This window comes from Coffea arabica, chromosome 11e (assembly GCF_036785885.1).
Source record: "Coffea arabica cultivar ET-39 chromosome 11e, Coffea Arabica ET-39 HiFi, whole genome shotgun sequence".
NCBI lineage: Eukaryota > Viridiplantae > Streptophyta > Magnoliopsida > Gentianales > Rubiaceae > Coffea > Coffea arabica.
Window position 1 is genome coordinate 26,665,719 of NC_092331.1, and position 7,552 is coordinate 26,673,270.

Here is a 7,552-nt window from a genome sequence, read left to right on the forward strand (position 1 = left end):
GGTCCGTGCACACATCAGTCCCCTCCACTTGAGAAGGATTCGTCCTCAAATCTGGATGGAAATGGATGATACTACAAGAGTTGGTAGTATGAACCCCAAATCTAATGCCACCACATATTGCCAAGAAAAACTCATGGCTTTACTCCAATGGCTCCTCTTGTTCGTATCATTCCCCTCCTCTTGAAAGCAATTTGCCCACAAATTGAAGCACGAATGGTGACAAGACGAGTTACATGCCTTCGACTCAATCTTGTTAGGATGGCTATAGATGTCATCCAATGCAAAACCCACGTGCTAAGTTGGAAAATAACCCTCGTCGAACCTTGAATCTCACAAACCATCTTCAATGTATGCTCAACTTGATCGTTTGTGGTCATGAGGTAAGGGTCCTCAAAGTGGTGTGAAGCGTATCCCGTGAAATCGAACTCCGGCCCGAACACACTTGCAAGGCCCCAAGGCGGATTTGGTGATGTTGGAGATTCATGTGGACTAAGAACAAGATGAAAATCATAATGGTCATTCAGGTACTTGTTCTTTAAACGAACCCTTGGTACACAACCATCCACAAAATGTGGAGTGTTCCCATCAAGATGAGCTCGAAGCAACTCCCCTTTGGTGTGGACTGATTTGAGTTGACATTGTTCCACGAATGGATACGAACGGGGTTTAACTCTTGGAGTACCAACTACATGGAAGCTTGCAAAGTCTACAATTGATTTTGGAATGGAACACACCAAGATCAGCTCAACTTGCCTTTGCTTGATCTGAATACAAGAAGAAACACTAAACAAAGCAAGGTAAGTTCGTTAGGAAAATAATAGGCCTTCACCGGGTTGCTCAAGATCAGCCCACTTTCTCTCTTTTCTCCCTTTTTACCACCCATCTCATCAGATTTTTCCATCTCTTTGTCTATTTCAACAGCTGACCCTTTCATCTCATTGCATTCAACTCCCTCGGGTTTTATCTCTTCAGGCACAATTCCCTCATCTAGCTGTTTCTCCATTCAATAACGCTCAACCTTACTTTTCATGTGTGCTAGATCAATACAAAACTGGTCATAAGTAAGTGATACAAGTGCAATACGACGACTATTAAATAAGAAGGAATACTTATTAGTATGTCCGTCATATTTAACTTCTGGCCTCGACATCCACGCTTTGCCCAACAACCCGTGTCACTTGAATTGGGACTACATCACACAACACCTCGTCCACATATTTGCCGATTTGAATAGGTACAAGTGTGTGCTTAGTAACCCAGACAACACCTTGAGTACTCATCAACTTGTGCGGTCGAAGATGACCAATGGTCGGAAGATTTAATTTCTCAACCATGATAGCAGTTGCAAGGTTGACTTCACAACTCCCATCAATGGCCAAGCTACAAATTTTGTCTTTGACACCGCAACGGGTATAAAACCAACCAAGCAATTGAGATTTGACGAGGTCCAATTGCTCATCTACACCACGTAATGGCACTTCTTTGACTCCCTTAGGATCAGGAAGACAATGTTGTGGGCTAGCTTTTATGCGTCTTGTATTCGCCATGACGTATGAGGGAACCTCCACATAAGCTCTGAGGCCAACTATTGCGGTCCTCGATCAACACGTTTCGAGACACGTAGCACGTTTGCCCGAGGATCTAGCGAGGTTGTCCAACGCTTGGATTGCTGGACCTAGAATCAAACGGACGACACGATTTGATTAAAGGCTGTAGAACGACGACTCCGATGAAGGTGAATACTCCAGGGAATAGGTCGGTAGAACAATCAAGGACAAGATGCAAGATTGCTCAATCACCCTTGCCAGAAGCAAGTAAAGCTCGAAATTCACACAAGCAAGAAAATCGAAAAACTAAGTAATTTGATTTATAAAACGTCTACCTAAAACCTTACAAAGCAAGCCTATTTATAGGCTAAGAGTTACAAAAACCCTAAGGAAAACAAGGAAAAGGGGAATTCGGCCATCTTGGGATCAAGATGGGCCGGCCCATGCTCTACTAGAACAACTAATCTAACTATAAATTAAACACTAAAGCCTAAGGCCCTATTCGGCCAACTCACTCGGAGGCCCACTTGACTCTTCATGGGCTTGGATCGTGGTGTAGATAACTTGATTGTCTCCTTCCAAGCCTTCAATTTCTCTATGGACTCCATGTTGGTCTTGGACAATTCGAACAAGGGCTTGGAGGGATTCTTTGAAGAACTTGGCTTGTGCACGTGTGATTGGGCCCAATGGAACTCGGACTGGGTCATTACTTGGGCTAAGGTCCGTGCACACATCAGTCCCCTCCACTTGAGAAGGATTCGTCCTCAAATCTGGATGGAAATGGATGATACTACAAGAGTTGGTAGTATGAACCCCAAATCTAATGCCACCACATATTGCCAAGAAAAACTCATGGCTTTACTCCAATGGCTCCTCTTGTTCGTATCATTCCCCTCCTCTTGAAAGCAATTTGCCCACAAATTGAAGCACGAATGGTGACAAGACGAGTTACATGCCTTCGACTCAATCTTGTTAGGATGGCTATAGATGTCATCCAATGCAAAACCCACGTGCTAAGTTGGAAAATAACCCTTGTCGAACCTTGAATCTCACAAACCATCTTCAATGTATGCTCAACTTGATCGTTTGTGGTCATGAGGTAAGGGTCCTCAAAGTGGTGTGAAGCGTATCCCGTGAAATCGAACTCCGGCCCGAACACACTTGCAAGGCCCCAAGGCGGATTTGGTGATGTTGGAGATTCATGTGGACTAAGAACAAGATGAAAATCATAATGGTCATTCAGGTACTTGTTCTTTAAACGAACCCTTGGTACACAACCATCCACAAAATGTGGAGTGTTCCCATCAAGATGAGCTCGAAGCAACTCCCCTTTGGTGTGGACTGATTTGAGTTGACATTGTTCCATGAATGGATACGAACGGGGTTTAACTCTTGGAGTACCAACTGTGAGGACCCGCAAATTTCCTACATTTTTCTTCAAAAATGCCTTTTATTTGAAAATTATTATTTATTAAGGCCCCTACCTCATTATATCACACTAAGTGTAAATAAACCTAGAAAATAAGGTTTTACGCTTTGGTTTCAAGTTTTGAGCAAAATTAGGGTTTTTGCGATTTTTCCGCCGGATGAATTTTCGGTACTGGCCAAGGATCAATTTGATGGTTAAAAGTGACTCTTAAGTGAGAAATAAAATGTGAGTAGTAGCAATGATATAAGGTTAGTGAATGGGAGGTAAAAACCCTAGTACGTGAGTTTTAAGAAAAACGGCGCGAACCGGCGGGTCCCGCGCATTACCGATTGAACGCACCGCTTGACCACCATTTTTCTTACCCAACAAGTTGTTGACTTTTGCACATAATATCTTCTCTCTTGGCAGCCTTGACCGAAATTAGTGGTCAAGAAAGGCAAGAAAGAAAGAGAAAAGAAAGGGTGGTGGTGGTGACACTTGTCACCACCTCATGGCTTCTTACCCAAGACCAACCTTAACCATTTAACTCCAACACTTAGCTATTCTTCCTCATTTTCTGCTGGAGCTGGCCGAGAGCAACAAGGAGAGAAACTCCAAGGGAAAAATCTTTCATTTCATCTCCAAATCCAACAAATAAGTGAGGAATCGAGCGAAGTAAACCGATTAAACTTGTTTTCTAGTGACTAGCTAGTGAGTGGTGGTGTGATTCTTGAAGGGGAGAGCTTGTGCTACTCTTGGTGACTTTTATTCAAGGTAAGAGAGTTATCTCTCCAAGTTTTACATCTAATCTTGTTAAATTAAGTTTAGTAGTTGATTATAGTGGTGAGATTATGGATGATTAGCAAGTTTTAGTAGTTTTCCCCAATTTAATTGATGAACTAGGGCTGTGGAATTTCTGCCCAACTTGATGTGTGATACTTGTATGTTACCATTGAGGTTTTATAAGGTGTTTTGGGAGTGATTGGAGTGAGAAATTAGGGAAAATTTCACTAGAAACTACAAATTCCAGATTTCTGGAAAATTCTTGATCATTTCTGTCCGAATTTGTATCTATGTGTTAGAGGCCGAATTGGCCTTGGGTCAAAGAAGGAAAGTTGTATAGAATGGTATTTTATAGGTGCCTATAAAATTTCAGCTCAATCGGAGCAACGCAGAATGTGAAAAGTCCAAAATACCCCTACTGTTTTAAGAATTTCCCAGCAGTCCGTTTCTTCAGTTCAGTCCAGTTTATCACGATTTTTGACCAGGATCCATTCTGATTTAGCTCTGGGCCAAAACATAAAAGTTGTAGTGTTCTGAAGTAGCTTTAAAATTCCTCAAAGAAAACCTGATTTGGACTTGTGTACACTGAGTTATGTCCATTGCAGTGTTCTGCGTTCAAACAGCCGGTGAATTGGTTTCTGGTTTAGTACTGGTTTAGTAATCTGAGATTTTGACTAAGTTACGTTAGGAAATGGACTAAGTGACCTTCATGAATGTTGTGGTTCTGTGTCTTAGCTTCGAAATGGCACAGGTTTCATCTTAATCCGATAAGCGTAGCCTTGGATATGTTATTTCCGCATTGGTACGTCAAATCTGTCTTGAACTAAATTGCGTTTCTGCACTTGTACTTAATACGATTCTTGTTATTATGATATTGTGAGCCTGTGGAATGGCTCTTGGCTTGAATTGTTTTATGTGTAATGTTGGGTGGTTGTTGAAGAAAAATAATGAAGCCTAAATGGCTGGAAATTAGGTAAACACAAAGGGCATGCTGCCCGAATTTTTACTCGAGGTCTAGAAAACTCTCTTTGTGACTTGAGTGAAGGTTAAGTGATTATTCCTTGAACTATCGAGGACCTTTGTCATTTGTTTATCAAGGGTTATATGTTAGGACTTGGCCGAACTTGTACCCTTAGGAAAATGATATGAATCACTACGAAACCGTTTTATTTGCACTTTTGACTCAAGAGTCATCTTCAAGCAAAAATGTTATCAAATTTTTCAGTTTGAAGAGCGAGCAACTATTTCACGACTACTCTCCAAGTGAATTCCAGTTTCTTGATTTTGATTGAATAAAACGTCTAAGTTTCGAATCTTAGTCATATTTCAAAGTTCTCAAACTGAGTTTTATCGCAGATTTGGACTCCGAACCCGGAGTATACCCTGAAAGTGATCAATAAAGGCACTATATCTTTTGGTGAGTGCTTTCAAATACTGAATTGAACTTGATACTTGAACTTGATACATGACCAATATGAGTACATGTTATATACGTGAATTGATAGGGCAAGAGTGTACTTTATCGCACTTGCCCTTACGTGATATACTTGTTTATTGATTGCAATTGACTTGATATACTCGTTCATGATGTGCGCACTTCCAAAGGCGTTCCGGAAACCCTGTGGCGAGTTACTCGAGTCGAGCCGGCAAGGGCCTGGTCGATTAGATAACAAACCCTGGGTCACTTGTAATGTCGAGTGGAGTGTTATCTCCTCGACTAACGGTATACTCGAGTATTACCACCCATGTTTATTGAGGATTTTGGGCCCAGTAGGGGGTGTGAATGGTGGACGGAGAGTCGTGTAAGTGGTGTTCTACTGGATTGGTTACTTACTTGAAAGTTGACGGAGTGTCAACTACTACGTGATCAAGCTTCTGGTAATGAAATGGGAATTTGGCTCCTGAGAGTCATCCGTATCCTTATACTTTGGAGTGATTATTGCTTATTGGATTATTGTTGCTTGTGAAAAACTTCTACACTCGCTCATTTTGAGATTGCTACTTGACGTGTTATTGTTCACATTTATGAACTCTTCATGCTCGTTACTTTGCTATATCGAAACTTGTACAAAAAAAAAATAATGGTCAATTTGCTATTTGGAACCTCACTGGGCTTTTAGCTCATACCACGCTATTTGTTTTCCTTACAGGGATACGAGTGACGCGCGAGACTTGTAAAAGCTAGCGTAGCCTTTTGTTTTGACTTTTGACTTTTTGGTCTTGTACTCGCGCTATTCCTCGAATGGAACATGATGTACTTGGATTGTATACGTTTTGAGCTAGTTTGGTGTATTAAGACTTTGTACCCCGTTTTCTATCAATGTAAATTATAAGCTTGAATTGTGAATGTTAATTATGGTTCATGGATGTGTGTACATGACTCGATTGAGTTAGTGAGTGAGTCCTGGCGAGAGCTGGGCAGGCGGTCCGCCGAACCCTTTGGTATGCCTTAGGGGGAGGTGGGGTCGTCACACCAACTACATGGAAGCTTGCAAAGTCTACAATTGATTTTGGAATGGAACACACCAAGATCAGCTCAACTTGCCTTTGCTTGATCTGAATACAAGAAGAAACACTAAACAAAGCAAGGTAAGTTCGTTAGGAAAATAATAGGCCTTCACCGGGTTGCTCAAGATCAGCCCACTTTCTCTCTTTTCTCCCTTTTTACCACCCATCTCATCAGATTTTTCCATCTCTTTGTCTATTTCAACAGCTGACCCTTTCATCTCATTGCATTCAACTCCCTCGGGTTTTATCTCTTCAGGCACAATTCCCTCATCTAGCTGTTTCTCCATTCAATAACGCTCAACCTTACTTTTCATGTGTGCTAGATCAATACAAAACTGGTCATAAGTAAGTGATACAAGTGCAATACGACGACTATTAAATAAGAAGGAATACTTATTAGTATGTCCGTCATATTTAACTTCTGGCCTCGACATCCACGCTTTGCCCAACAACCCGTGTCACTTGAATTGGGACTACATCACACAACACCTCGTCCACATATTTGCCGATTTGAATAGGTACAAGTGTGTGCTTAGTAACCCAGACAACACCTTGAGTACTCATCAACTTGTGCGGTCGAAGATGACCAATGGTCGGAAGATTTAATTTCTCAACCATGATAGCAGTTGCAAGGTTGACTTCACAACTCCCATCAATGGCCAAGCTACAAATTTTGTCTTTGACACCGCAACGGGTATAAAACCAACCAAGCAATTGAGATTTGACGAGGTCCAATTGCTCATCTACACCACGTAATGGCACTTCTTTGACTCCCTTAGGATCAGGAAGACAATGTTGTGGGCTAGCTTTTATGCGTCTTGTATTCGCCATGACGTATGAGGGAACCTCCACATAAGCTCTGAGGCCAACTATTGCGGTCCTCGATCAACACGTTTCGAGACACGTAGCACGTTTGCCCGAGGATCTAGCGAGGTTGTCCAACGCTTGGATTGCTGGACCTAGAATCAAACGGACGACACGATTTGATTAAAGGCTGTAGAACGACGACTCCGATGAAGGTGAATACTCCAGGGAATAGGTCGGTAGAACAATCAAGGACAAGATGCAAGATTGCTCAATCACCCTTGCCAGAAGCAAGTAAAGCTCGAAATTCACACAAGCAAGAAAATCGAAAAACTAAGTAATTTGATTTATAAAACGTCTACCTAAAACCTTAAAAAGCAAGCCTATTTATAGGCTAAGAGTTACAAAAACCCTAAGGAAAACAAGGAAAAGGGGAATTCGGCCATCTTGGGATCAAGATGGGCCGACCCATGCTCTACTAGAACAACTAATCTAACTATAA

At 41.7% G+C, this 7,552-nt stretch overlaps 1 long non-coding RNA gene across 1 annotated transcript; it reads left to right on the forward strand.

Annotated features, from left to right (window-relative positions):
* The first annotated feature begins 4,888 nt into the window (after window positions 1-4,888).
* Window positions 4,889-6,091, forward strand: LOC140021730 (uncharacterized). The gene is made up of 2 exons (XR_011825677.1): window positions 4,889-5,155; window positions 5,889-6,091. It is a non-coding gene; the product is annotated as an uncharacterized lncRNA (long non-coding RNA).
* Window positions 6,092-7,552: the final 1,461 nt, after the last annotated feature.